At 47.5% G+C, this 14,772-nt stretch overlaps 1 pseudogene; it reads left to right on the forward strand.

The window, feature by feature from the left end:
* Positions 1-11,727, forward strand: part of LOC132884555 (claudin-10-like) — a 30,960-nt pseudogene extending 19,233 nt beyond the window's left edge.
* The last annotated feature ends 3,045 nt before the right edge of the window (positions 11,728-14,772 follow it).

The raw sequence follows: 14,772 nt of genomic DNA on the forward strand, positions 1-14,772 counted from the left end.
CACAATTTTACCTTTCCATCCTTGCTTTAAAATTGTGATTTTCGGCATACACAAATAATGATGGCACAAAATCTGGACTGCTTGAGTCAAGCGAGAGCTCTCCTACAAACAAAATTGCATGCAAAGCTAAGTTAATTCATTACATTGTGTAACTATGACCCAGCTAATCAGACAAACATTACCAAAGTATTTTGCTACATCAATAAACGAAGACTAGAAAGAATAAAAAAGAAAGATTTAATAAATAGCCTGATCTTACCTGTGATGAAGTGGGCACTGCAAACCCGTGCATAGTGCTTTCATCCCAGTCTACACGTTTGATGGCTTGTAGCCATAGACGTCGGCAATTTTTTTGGAATGGGTGAGATCCTGCTGGAATTCTGTACATTTTAACCCCATCACTGCTACGATTCTGACACCCGACAACACAACAACTAGGCATTTCTTCCAAATATTTCTTCTCGTCTCTACCGTCGTTGAGTCTTTTTTGGGTCCAGGCTGCGCGAGCAATTTCCTCTTACGTATGAATGACGTTTACTGCGAAGGGGTCTATACAGTGAGGTGTGTATGTGTGTGTGAGAGCGTGTGTGTGTGTGTGTGTGTGTGTGTGTGTGTGTGTGAGAGCATGTGTGTGTATGTGAGAGGGAGAGCAAGGGTGTGTGTGTGTGTGTGAGGGGGCTGTAAAGTTTGGAATGTTATCTGAGTGGGTGTTGGGGGGGTGAGATCACCTCGTGGTCGAGACAAAGGAATACCACCTACTTATAACATTACCAAATCCCCTGAAATCTTGATGAAGTCAAAGTATGTGTAATAATGAAATTAAAGGTGTTAGAAAGGATAGAGAAAAGCATGCAACAACCTATCTATTAAAAACATCTGAGAAGACAATAACAACAATGATCAACTTAACACTCTGAGTGTCTACAGTGTGCACAATTAAACCATTCCTGAGTTTAAATTCACACTACTTCATAAAGCTAATTCCTAAGACTAATTAGCCCAAAATGCCAGTCTTACTTCCAGTATTTTGCCTCTATGTAGGATATGCAGGGGTGTTCCGAAGAGGCTGGAGTTCACAGAGCTCGTGGAGGCTTCCATGAAAAGCGCAGAGAATTTCTTGGTCCGAACTTCGTCGTTCATGAGGAAAAGTCTCTGATCAAACAATGTGTACAGCGATTAAGTCAGATGGAATCCGGTCACTTCTAACTTTTAATTAACTGCTTTGGGCTGCAGTCGTAACGTTACTTATAAAGAACAAATAAAAACCGGTTGTAACTCAAAATTAGTGAAACGGCACACTTAAGTAGTTTTACCGTGGCCAGTGGTATACGAAAGCACACTGAATCTTCTTTTCTTGCAAAGCAGACGTCTTGATTTTAGATGTTCTGATGAACGGGTATCTCTTTATGGCACAGAGGCCAGGACGAGAGAGACAGAACAGAAGTTGTTTGATTCACTTATGGAGTCAGGGAGGATGTGACGTAGGTAATCTCACCCAGGCGTGACGTAGGTCATCGTGGAAGTTAGTTGATGGGAGTTGTAGTTCTAGATGGGCTGTGTGTTAGGGTTTTGCTGGGATTTGAACCTGGTTCGTTGGTGTGATAATCCAGCAAACCCCCACTAGGCCACCAGGGGGATAACTCAAATGCAGAGGTGTGAGGCGGAAGTAGAAAAAGTATCAAAAGGTTTATTTACAATATTTACAGTCAAAAAAATATGATCCAAAAAAAACGCTCAGAAGATGAAGGGAAAAATAAAATATCCCAAAGGTCAAAGTCAAAAACAAAAGCCAAAAAACTAGAAAAGAAAAGGCAAAATACCAAAGCTCAGAAGATCCAAAAAACAGTAAATACAAAGTCCAAAAAGCAAAGCAAAGTGCAAAACCAAAAAGACAAAGGCAAGGAACATGGAACAGAGGTAACTGGAGCTAAACATAACAGCACAAAGACTCCGTGACAAGAGGACTGAACTCAGGGGTATAAATACACAAGCTAAAATAGGACACAGGTGACACTAATGAGGACTAGGTGGGGCACAAGACACATGGAAAACAACAAACATAAAACACAGAAACAGTGGTGGCCTCTAGAGGCCAAAACAAACATGACAAGAAAAGGAAATAACAGTGGCCTCTAGAGGCCAAAACAGTCCCAGTCCTAACAGGACCCCCCCCCAGGAGCGTCTCCTGACGTTCCCAGGGCGATCCGGATGGGCCGAATGGAAGTCCCGACACAGTTCTTTATCTAAGACGTCCCGAGCGGGAACCCAGCAGCGCTCCTCAGGACCATAGCCCTCCCAGTCCACTAGATATTGCAGCCCGCCGCGGACCCGGCGGGAGTCAAGCAGGCGATGCACAGTGAACACAGTCTGACCCTGGAAGATGCGAGGGGGTAGGGGGTTCCTAGGGGCAGGGGCATACATGGATGTCAGTACGGGCCGCAACAGGGAAACATGGAATGTGGGGTTGATCCTCAGAGTCCGGGGCAACTGGAGCCAGTAGGAGACAGGGTTCACCCTGCGCACCACCTTCAAGGGGCCAATGTAGCGAGGAACAAGCTTGCGGTTCTCCACCCGCAGCGGAAGGTCCTTAGTGGACAGCCAAACCCGCTGCCCAGGGCAGAAAGCGTGGGCAGGTCTTCTATGGCGGTTGGCCTGAGTCTGGTTGGTTCTGGAGGTCTGGATGAGGGTCTTCCTGACCTTGCTCCAGGTCTTGCGACACCGTCTCACATATTGGTTGACCGAGGGCACCCCTGCGTCCTCCTCCTGGTCCGGGAACAGAGGTGGCTGGAACCCGAATTGGCACTGGAATGGCAACAGCTTGGTGGCCGATGACTGCAGGGTGTTGTGGGCATACTCTGCCCATGGCAGCCAGGTGCTCCGCGATGTCGGGTTATCCATAGCCAGGCCTCGCAGGGTGGTTTCCAGGTCCTGGTTGAGCCTCTCCGTCTGGCCATTGGACTGTGGGTGAAACCCAGAGGAGAGGCTGGCAGTGGCTCCGATGACCTTGCAGAACCCTTGCCACACTCGGGAGGAGAACTGGGGCCCTCAGTCTGAGACGATGTCCTGTGGGAGACCAAAGACTCGGAAGACATGATTAAAAATAAGTTTGGCTGTTTCAAGAGCAGAAGGGAGTTTGCACAGTGGTATGAAGTGGCAGGCCTTCAAGAATCTGTCTTCTATAACCGAAATGACAGTGTTACCTTGAGACTAAGGGAGACCCGTGATGAAGTCGACTGCCAGGTGGGACCAGGGACGCCGGGGAATGGTCAGAGGATGCAGGAGACCCTGGGGATGCTGTCGCGGGTTCTTGGTTCTGGTGCAGACCTCACAGGACAGGACAAATGACCTTACTTCCTTCTCCATGTTAGGCCACCAGAAGCGTCTTTTCAGGAAGTCCAGGGTCCTCCGTGCTCCCAGGTGGGCGGTGAGAGGGGAAGAGTGACCCCACTGGAGAACCTTGGCCCGGGCTTGATGTGGGACGTACAAGAGGCCCGGTGGCCCCATCCCAGGACCGGGGTCCTGGCGTTGGGCTCGTCGGACGGCCTCCTCAATACCCCAGCGGACAGGGGCCACAATCCGGGACACAGGGATAATAGGCCCGACTTCACTCTCCCTGTTAGTGGCAGAGAACAGCCTGGACAGTGCGTCAGGTTTGGTGTTCTTGGAGCTGGGGCGGTACGAGAGGGTGAAGTCAAACTGACTGAAAAACAGGGCCCACCTAGCCTGTCGTGGGTTCAGTCTCTTGGCTTGCTGGAGGTACTCCAGGTTCTTGTGGTCAGTCCAAACCAGGAATGGATGTTGTGCTCCCTCCAGCCAGTGCCTCCACTCCTCAAGGGCCAATTTGACCGCTAGCAGTTCTCGATCCCCCACATCGTACCAGGACTCTGCAGGACTCAGGAGGTGGGAGAAGTAAGCGCAGGGGTGCAGCTTTCCTTCCGAACGTTGAGAAAGCACCATGCCGACACCACTGTCCGAGTCTTCCACCTCCAGGATGAATGGTTGGGAGGTGTCCGGGAGGACCAGAATGGGTGCCATGCAGAAGCAGTCCTTGAGGTATTTGAACGCCTTTTTCACCTGAGGAGACCAGACATAAGATCCACCTGTCCCTTTGGTGAGGTCCGACATGGGTGCTGCTAAAGAACTAAAGTTCCTGATAAACTTGCGGTAAAAGTTAGCAAATCCTAAGAACCACTGAACCTCTTTGACAGACTTGGGAGTGGGCCAGTCCCGGACGGCCAGGGTCTTGGCTGGGTCCATTTGGAGTTGGCCTGTCCGTACAATAAAACCCAGAAAGGAGACCTCGGGAACATGAAATTCGCATTTCTGGGCCTTGGCAAACAGATTCTTCTGTAGCAGCCTCTGGAGAACCTGGCGGACATGGTAGCGGTGCTCCTGCACGGTCTTGGAAAAGATAAGGATGTCATCGAGGTAGACAAAAACGTACAGGTTAATCATGTCCCTCAAGATGTCGTTGATTAGGGCCTGAAAAACAGCTGGTGCGTTGGTGAGTCTGAAGGGCATCACCTGGTATTCGTAGTGCCCTGATGGGGTGTTAAAGGCAGTCTTCCACTCATCTCCCTGTCGGATACGGATGAGGTGGTATGCGTTCCGTAGGTCCAGCTTGGTGAAGACGGTGGTGCCTTGGAGCAGGTCGAATGCTGTGGACATCAGTGCAAGAGGATATCGGTTGTGCACAGTGATCTTGTTCAGGCCCCTGTAGTCAATACATGGTCGGAGCCCCCCATCCTTCTTGCCGACAAAGAAGAAGCCGGCACCAGCAGGTGAGGTGGAGGGTCGAATGAACCCAGAGACCAGGGCGTCTTTGAGGTATTCCTCCATGGCCTTGTGTTCTGGCTGAGAGAGGGAAAACAGTCTGCCACGAGGAGGGCTAGTCCCAGGGAACAAGTCGATGGCACAGTCGTAGGCCCGGTGTGGAGGAAGAACGGTGGCCCTGCTCTTGCTGAAGACCTCCTTGAGATCCCAGTACTCTGTGGGAACTTGAGATAACTCGGTGAGATCAGGGGGCTCAGCAGGAGACACAGGAGAGCTAGAGATCAGACAAGAGGCATGGCATGCAGGGCCCCATTCCACAACCTGGCTTGTTACCCAGTCTATGCGAGGGTTGTGGTGAGTAAGCCAAGGAAGGCCTAGAATAACTGGGAACTCAGGTGAAGGAATCAGGTGAAGGGATATTTCTTCCTTGTGACCTTGAGACTGGAGGAAGACTGGAGAAGTAACTTGGGTGACTCTTCCATCACCTAACGCTTGGCCATCGAGGGCAGACACAGACAGTGGGACTTCAAGAGGTGCAATCAGGACATTGATACTTTGGGCGAAGTGAATATCGATAAAGTTCCCAGCCGCCCCTGAGTCTAACAAAGCTTGACAAGAGGGGACGGACTCACCCCAGGAGATGGAGACCGGGATGTAGATTCCTTGGCCAGGGAGTCTGGAAGAGAGGGTAGGCCCCATCACAACCCTCCCTTGGCTGGACGGGGCGGTCCTTTTCCCGAGAGTTCGGGACATGATGCTCGGAAGTGACCAGGCTTGCCACAGTAGATGCAGCACTTGTCCCTCCTTCTGCACTCCCTCTCAGATGTGGAGAGGGGAGTACGACCCACTTGCATGGGTTCTGGACAGTCACTGGAGGAGGTAGACGGGCTCCAGGTAGAGGCAGGGAGGCTGGGGAGGCTCAGGACTTGGCAGCGTTCTCTCATCCTGTTGTCCAGACGAGTAGAATGTGAGATCAGAGTTTCGAGGTCACTTGGGCATCCAATAGAGGCCAGGCCATCCTTGATGGGGTCAGACAAACCATGGTGAAAGGCTGAAACCAGGGCAGCCTCATTCCATCCGCTGACTGCTGCGAGCATCCAGAACGATATGGTGTAGTCTGCGACGCTTCCTCCTTGCCGGATGGACATGAGCTTTCTGTCTGCATCGGTACTGATGTCCGCCTGGTCGAAGACCCGAAGCATCTCTTCAGTAAATAGTTCAAAATCAGAGCACTCGGGTCCCTGTCTCTGCCAGATAGCTGTTGCCCAAGCTTGTGCCTTACCAGCTAACAAGGTTATCACAAAGGCGATCTTGCGGCGATCCATAGTGTAGGTGGTAGGCTGGAGCTCAAAGGTGAGTTGGCACTGGGTAAGGAACTCCCAGCACTCACTGTGCTTGCCATCATACCTCTGTGGTGCAGGAAGGCTGGGTTCGTGAGGTGAAGGAGACAGTGTGGTGGGAGGCACTGGAGCAGGAGCTGGATCAGGATGAGGAGATGCAGGCAGAGGTGTCAGCTGTGCCTGGGTTTTCCCAATTTGCTGAAGCAGTACCTCATGGCGAGCAAGGGCCTCATGTTGGCTTGTGAGCGTTCGTCCATGAGTGTCCATGGTCTCTCCGAAGCGTGTCAAAGCTGCCATAATTCCCTGAAGGTTGGCCGGGTAGACAGCTGAAGCAGCCTCTGCTGAGTCGGTCATGACGGAGTCTTTCTGTTAGGGTTTTGCTGGGATTCGAACCTGGTTTACTGGTGTGATAATCCAGCAAACTCCCACTAGGCCACCAGGGGGATAAGTCAAATGCAGAGGTGTGAGGCGGAAGTAGAAAAAGTATCAAAAGGTTTATTTACAATATTTACAGTCAAAAAAATATAATCCAAAAAAACGCTCAGAAGATGAAGGGAAAAATAAAATATCCAAAAGGTCAAAGTCAAAAACAAAAGCCAAAAAACTAGAAAAGAAAAGGCAAAATACCAAAGCTCAGAAGATCCAAAAAACAGTAAATACAAAGTCCAAAAAGAAAAGCAAAGTGCAAAACCAAAAAGACAAAGGCAAGGAACATGGAACAGAGGTAACTGGAGCTAAACATAACAGCACAAAGACTCCGTGACAAGAGGACTGAACTCAGGGGTATAAATACACAAACTTAAATAGGACACAGGTGACACTAATGAGGACTAGGCGGGGCACAAGACACATGGAAAACAACAAACATAAAACACAGAAACAGTGGTGGCCTCTAGAGGCCAAAATAAACATGACAAGAAAAGAAAATAACAGCGGCCTCTAGAGGCCAAAACAGTCCCAGTCCTAACACTGTGGCTGTCCCTACAACCATGACAAGGTAGTAACCCATAGAAGGAGGCAGCAGCATACGCATTGTGGGGATAGAGGATTCAGTCCATGAGATGGTGAAACGTTGCTGGGGCCCCAAACAGCCCAAAAGGAAGGGTGATGAACTGGTGTCAACCAAATGTCATGGAGAAGGCCATTTTTTCCTGGAATAATGGAGCCAAGGGGATCTGCCAATATCCCATTTTCAAATCCAGTGTCAAATGAAAGTGAGCCACACCTAACCGATTGAGCAGTTCATCAATGCGAGGCATCAGATATGCATCAAATTTAGACACCATATTGACTTTTCTATAGTCCACACAGAACTGGACCATCCTATCAGTCTTGGTAACTAAGCCCACCGGGCTGCTCCAGTTGGTGTGCAACTCCTCAATTACTCCCATGACAAGCATCGCTTTGAGTTCATCCCAAACCACATTTTTCTTGTGCTCAGGGAGCTGATATGGGCAGCTGTGCACCACCATGCCTGGGGGAGTCTCTGTGTGGTGCTTTTATGAGGTCAGTGTGACCAGGGAGGGGCAAAAACACATCTCAGAATTCCTCCAATAACCTGATAACCTGTGCTCCTTGGGATGGTGAGAGGTGGTCTCCACAGGGGATTGGGGTGAGTTGGGCTGCACCTTTTGGACTTACCTCTGGCCCCAGCTCTGCCCTCTCTGGAACTACCATTGCCAGACCCACAGAAACCTCATCTCTCCACAGTTTCAGGAGATTGAGCTGGTAAATCTGACATGCATCACCCCTATCTGTGTACCTGATCTCATAGTCAATTTCACCTATTTGCTTTATGACCTCAAAGGGCTCTTGCCACTTGACGAGTAATTTTAGCTCGACATGAGCATCAGAATGAACATTTTATCTTCCTGTGCAAATTCTCTTAGCCATGTCCCTGTGCTGTACAGGCAGGATTGACATTCTTGCACCTGTAGCAAATTCTCCTGGGTTATGTGACTTAGTGTGTGGAGTTTTGCTGTCAGGTCAAGAGCATACTGAATTTCATTTTTGCTTTGAGAAGGTCCCTCCCAATTTTCTTTAATGGCATTTAAGATACCACAGGGCTTGTGCCCATACAGCAATTCAAATGGGGAAAATCCAGTGAAGGCTTGTGGGACCTCCTGCATTGCAAACAACAGAGGGTCTTGCCACTTATCCCAGTTTCTAGCATCCCAGCAAACAATCTTATGAATCATGTTTTTAAGGGTTTGATTAAATCATTCAACCAGCCCATCCATTTGCAGATGGTAAACACTGGTACAAATCAATTTAATTCCCAACAATTCAGATAGTTCACATCGTGTACATGACACAAAAGTAGTGCCTTGATCAGTCAGGATTTCTTTTGGAATCCTAACTCAGGAGATAATGTGGAAGAGTGCCTCTGCAGCACCATGTGCAGAAATATTGCGAAGAGGCACTGCTTCTGGGTATCGCATTGCATAATCCAGTATGATTAACACAAAGTGATACCTGCAGATTGATCCAGTGGCCCAAGGGGATCCATTCCAATTCTTTTGAGGGGATCTCAATTAATGGTAATGGGTGCAATGGCACTTTTGGTGTGGCTGCTCGATTTACCAGCTGGCATTTGTGATAAGCTGCACACCACCTGTGGACATTGGTGTGAATCCTTGGCCAGTAGAAATGGGCCATGAGATGATTTAGTGTTTTGTCCTGACCTACATGCTCAGCCATGGGATCATGATGAGCTGCATGGAATAAAAGTTCCTTACAGCTTTTTGGGACCAACAACTGTGTTATCTCTTTCTTAAACTGAGTGTCATGAATCATTTGATACAGCCTATCCTTAATAATGGAAAAATACAGAAAGGAAAGCACAACATTTAGCTGGAGGTTTTGACCATCAATTACTTTCACTTGGTCAAAACCGTGCCTCAAAGTCAGAGGGATTTCTCTGAGGGATTTCCTAAAGAGGAAGGAGGGGCGGTGCTCTCCCTCCTCTCCATGTCATCATGACACAGAGGTGATAAGGCTGACTCTGGGACCACCTCCCCAGCCAATGTCATGGCATGATTCTCCCATGACAGGCTAATGCAAGACCCATCCACTACTAACTGTTTTATTAATGTTTGAAACCCCAGGCAATGTTTCCAGGATAAGTGGATGGGTGAGGCTTGGACTAACTGCCACCTCCACACTATGCTTTTCTCCCCAGAAGTGAATAGTTATGGGCATTAGCAGATATTTGTGACCATCCCCGTGGACACACCTCACCTTCCCCAATCGTGCATTTCCCAATGCCCCACATTGAATCAGGCTTTGATGGATGGAGGTCTGATTACAGCCAGAATCCGCCAAAGGCTGATGTGTACCCCTTTGAATACTCACAGAATCCCAGCTCGATTGGGGGAAGCCCACAGTGTGTCAGGAATGCAAATCAAAATCCCCACCTCTTTACAGAAGTGCTGATTCTGGGAAATCCCAGCTTTCCTGCTACACTGACAGACTTGCCTGGACTTTCTCCTGATTTTGCTGGGCATGGATGGGTTCACCTGTGGAGAGAGCAAGGGGGTTAGCAGCAGCACAGACATGGAAGGAGAAAGGGGTGAGGAGACATGAGGACAGATACGAGTGTGGGCAGCAGGAATCGAGGGAATTGGCCCTCGTCTCCATGGGGCTAGGGTAGAGGAGGGGCAAGGAGAGGGAGAGAGAGAGAAAGAGAGAAGCTGCAGGAGTGCCTGCTCCCGGAAATGCCATTAGGTGGTCCTCTGCCAGTTGGACCGGCTCCTCCAGCGATGCTGTGTGGTGCCACTGGATCCACATCGAGGTTTCGATTGGCAGTTGGCTGATGAAATGCTCTAGTGTCATGCAATTGATGACATCCTTCATGTTACACTCACCTGCCAGCAGCCACTGTTAGCAGGGGAACCGGAGCTGCTGCATGAATGCAAATGGGTGAACGACTTCGCCATAGGCCAGCAAGTGGAAATGCTGGCTATGTTCTTTGGGGCCATGGCCGGCCTGTTGCAGTATAGCCTGCTTCAGGTCCGGGTACTCCAGCATGCTGGTTGCCAGGAGCTGCCAAACCACAAGCTGTGTTTCCCCTGACAAGAGTGACAATAGGCGAGCTGCCCACTGAGAGTTTGGCCATGAGCTAGCCTCCATGATGCACTTCAACAGCTCAAGGAAGGCTTCTGGGTCATCCTGCAGCCCCATCTTGACTAACTAAACAGGAATGCTGGCCACAGGAGCATCCGCTGGAAAACCCACTGACTGCACCACCTGCTAGTCCTTCACCTGGGCCTCACACAGAGCCTGGAAGCACTACCCCTGCTCAATAGATAGTACAAGGAACTCTTCTTGCTGGCATTGGAGGTCGATGGTGAGTGTCTGGAGGAGCTTCCTGACTGGTTTGGACTCCATGGTCGCATTTGTCCCTCAATTCCCAGGTTTCAGCACCAGTGTAACAATTCCCTGAGGGAGGACAATGAGGAATTGGAGCCAGTCATGACAATTCAAGGTGCACTGTACTTTTATAGTTTACTTTATTAGTTTACTAATCACCCCCAAAACAATACATGCAATTAAACTAACGTAAACACATACAGTGGATATAAAAAGTGCACACACCGCATTAAAATGATAGGTTTTTCTGATGTAAAAAAAATGAGACCACAATAAATAATTTCAAAAAATTTTCCTACCTTTAATGTGACCTATAACCTATACAATCCATTTGAAAAACAAGCAAATCTGTTAGGGGGGAAAACATAAAAAATAAAAAATGTACAATAAGCTGTATGGATGGAACGAGTCAGCTCTAAAGGCTGTTTTCCGCCACGGGCTCCACCCTGCTGTATTGAGTGAACTGGCGTGCCATGATGAACATCTCACCTTAGACGCCCTGATTGATCTCGCAATTCAGCTGGACCATCTACTATCCAGTCTCCCACCACTCAAGGAGGAGGCCATGCCCACTTCAACCACTGATGCTCCCACACCCATAGAGGTCTCACAAATTCATCTAAAATGCTCCAAATGAGATCAGAGGAGGAGTGATGGCCTGTGTTTCTACTGCGGGAGTGCCAGCCATCAGATTATTCAGTGTCCAGTCTGCCCACCACGCACCAGCTCTGCAAAGTCTGAGGCTGACCTGGTGAGTCCAGTGAGATCATTTAGAACTCAGTCTTTCAAGGTTCCTGTATTGCTGAAACTGCCTTTCTCAACCCATGTGCTTTCTGCATTTGTTGACTCAGGGGCAGAGGGGAACTTCATCGACAGCTCAGTCATCCAGGAGTTCAGTTTGCCCACAAACCCTCTGCAGAGCCCACTCAGCATCCGGACAATCGACGGAGGCCCAATAGGGGAGGGCCTCATCACCACCTGGACCACTCTCATGCACATTCAGGTGGGAGCCCTCCATTCAGAGCTAATCTTACTCCTAGTTATCACTACCATACATCATGACATCATTTTGGGTTATCCTTGGCTGCAGCTTCATGACCTACTCATCTCCTGGCAGAATAAGTACATTCTCCAATGGTCCCCGACCTGTTTTCAGAACTGGCTTCAGCATCCTCAGCTAAGTCTCTCCTCCACCTCTGTAGAGAGTCTCCAGCCTGACTCCCTAGAAGGGGTCCCAGAGTGATACTGGACCTAAGGGAGGTCTTCAGTAAGGGTAAGGCATGTGGCCTACCACCACACCGTCCCTACAACTGCGCCATTGGCCTCCTCCTGGGCACTTCTCCACCACACAATTGCATCTACCCTGCCATCAATTTTTTACAAGCTGTACCTCAAAAGTAGACAAAACATCCACAGGCAAAAGTCTACAATTAAAATTGTTATTAAAAACAGTGGCTAAACCACCTCCACAACCTTGGAGAATTTAAAACATTACAGTGAGGAGGACAGAGGTCACTGAGTGAGGAAGGATCCCTGGCATGAAGCTAGGTTTCAGTAATAAAAAGAAAGTCCAGTTGACGAGACTCTAAGATGTCATTTAAAATTTGAAAGTCTTGTCAGATAGGGATTGAGCATTTGTGAGAGCAAATTTAGCTGACTGAGTTTCTGGTAGTCACTGTGTAGCTCACTCCGATGACACAGACCCATGGAATTGTAACACCTGCAGATTAGCAGCAATTGCTCCACCAGTTCTGACCCTGTCTTTAGTAGAGAGTGGATGATGTGTCCAGTGTACAGAGATTTTGCTCATTAGATACATGTCCACAGGTGTCATTGAGAGAGAGAGTTTGCATTTAGGGATATGAGGTTATTAAGATCAATGTCACCACCTCCAGATAGTGGGGATAATGCCTTGAGAAATGTCAGGTAGTTGACAAAATCTATGACGTGAGCCTCGGTGTATATAATGAGGCTGGTGAACAATGTTTAAATCTGGGCAGCATTTGTAAACTCCAGCTGACAGATGGAGAGAAGATGAGTTCAGTTGTAGAAGGTCAGATGAGGTGTATGAAAAGCCCATAGTAAAACAGGAAATAATGGAAGGGCTGCAAGTGTAGGTGCTCTGCAGTGTCCAGACAGCAACAGAGAGGAGGACTAAGCAACCACAAAACATTGTAAAATCTCCATAAACTCCTAAGCTAGCTAGTAACACCACCAGATTAGAGTGCACTTCGATAGGCCATCTACCAACAGACACACAGAGATCAGCACCAGCCAGAGAAGGCAGACAAACCTACCCTCCCAAGCTAAATACAAGCATGAGGATGAAGACTTACACATGCACACTGAGCAGTCAGTGGTATCAGTGGCAGAGCGGGTTTGAATTAGGCCAGTGAAACCATAGTGTTACCTGCAAAGAGAGACAGCAGATCCAGAAATAATTTATCAGTCCAGTACTTTATTGTGGAATAGACAGTTCAGTGGTTGTAATCGATGATTGATTGTAAAGTCCATGACAATTGAGTGATGCAGTAATCTAAACGCCTTAAATGTAATAATGAGAAAAGATGAGAGCGATCCAGTGAGCAATGGCAGACAAACACGCCAGCATACACTCCTGGAAGCTGGGAGTGACTGGCCCAGAGCAGACATGAGTGGAAGAATTTCATTGCTGCCCTACATGCCAGTTGGCATAGCGGGCATTAAGTAAGTATACTGCAAAAAAATTGAAAACTGAATTTGAGGAAAAAATTACTTGATACTAGTGAAATTAGCTTGCTGCATGGACAGAAATTTTTACTTGATAAGACATCTTAGAATAAGTTGGTTGCAATCTCAAACTAGGTTTAATAATCTCAGAATTGGTGTTTTGTATTCTTCTAATAGGAAATGCTAGATCATTTAAACTATTTTCACTTGCTAAGATATAAGTTTTTTGCAGTGTAAGTAAGTAAGTAGTGTTTTATAATCAGTGAGAAATTTTTACTGGGAATCAGTGCAGTGTGGATAACATAGGGGTGATGTGGTCATATCTGGTTCTAGTAAAGACTCTGGCTACCGCTTTCTGGACAAACTGAAGCTTTGTTTATGCAGCTGGAGGAGGATGTTGGGACAGAAGGAGCTCAAACACCGGAAGAGGGAGCAGTAACCCCTCCTGAGTTTATCGCCCCTGATCAGAGTAGCCCTCCTCCTGCAGAATCAGTAGAGGAAGAGAATGTTCAAGACAAGCTTGATATGTGCATTGACAACTCACAAAATAATTATGTATCAGTGGATGATATTGATCAGTCTTTTGATGATGAAGTTGGAGATGAAAGTTATCAAATAGAGACAGAGGATGTGTTTAAAGTGCCTCAAAAAAGAGTAGACAAAATAAACCCCATGCTTCAGCCAAAAAAAAAAGATGTGAAGGGTCTGATTAAAGGCTATCCAGCTGACACGGAAAGCGAGAGTGAATCTGAATGTAATATTATGTGCAGTCTGCATAGGAGAGGTTTCTCTGCTCAGTCTTATAGCATGAATGACATGAAAAAAAATTACTGGCACAAACTAAACACACCAGAAATGTGCAGATTGATGATTATTTTCCTGATGTTGAACAGTTCATGGCTAAGACAAGGTTGTTCATGGCTGAAAAGCATTTTACTGAACAGGAACGTTTCTGGCTGAGAAAATTCCTCACAAAGTTAAATGCCCTTCTACGTTACAGTGACAATAGTCAGCCTCAAGCCCCTGTTATTTAAAATGATGTACCAGTTTTTCCTTTTGCTCATAGGTGAGGTTCATATTGCTTCCCAAAATATGAATGGGACAAGGGACCACTTGAAGAGGGCAGAGCTTTATGAAATATTCAAGCATAAACATTTAGACATAATTCTCCTGCAAGAGATGCACAGCGATGTGAGGAATGCAGCCGATTGGGCGGTTTAGTGGGATGGGTTTTCCCTGTTAAGCCATAATACGTCAGTTAGTGGGGGTGTTGCAGTTTTATTCCAATATCCTACTAGGTGGTGGAAGTGGTAAAAGGCAAATTATTAAAAGAGCTTGTTTTGAAGATCATGTTATTGTTTTTATTTGTGCATATGCCCCAACTAAAGCAACAGAAAGAGTATCTTTTTGAGATATTTTATCCACCACTGTATATGGGTGCAACAGTGAAGAGTATGTAATTGTTGGGGGGGGGATTTTAATTGCACAGTACAAGATTTAGACAGAAACCAAACTGAACAGCATATGCTTTCCCATAGAAAACTTATTCAGTGTATTCAGACACATGCTTTAAGGGACG

The sequence above is a fragment of the Neoarius graeffei genome, chromosome 4 (assembly GCF_027579695.1).
Source record: "Neoarius graeffei isolate fNeoGra1 chromosome 4, fNeoGra1.pri, whole genome shotgun sequence".
NCBI lineage: Eukaryota > Metazoa > Chordata > Actinopteri > Siluriformes > Ariidae > Neoarius > Neoarius graeffei.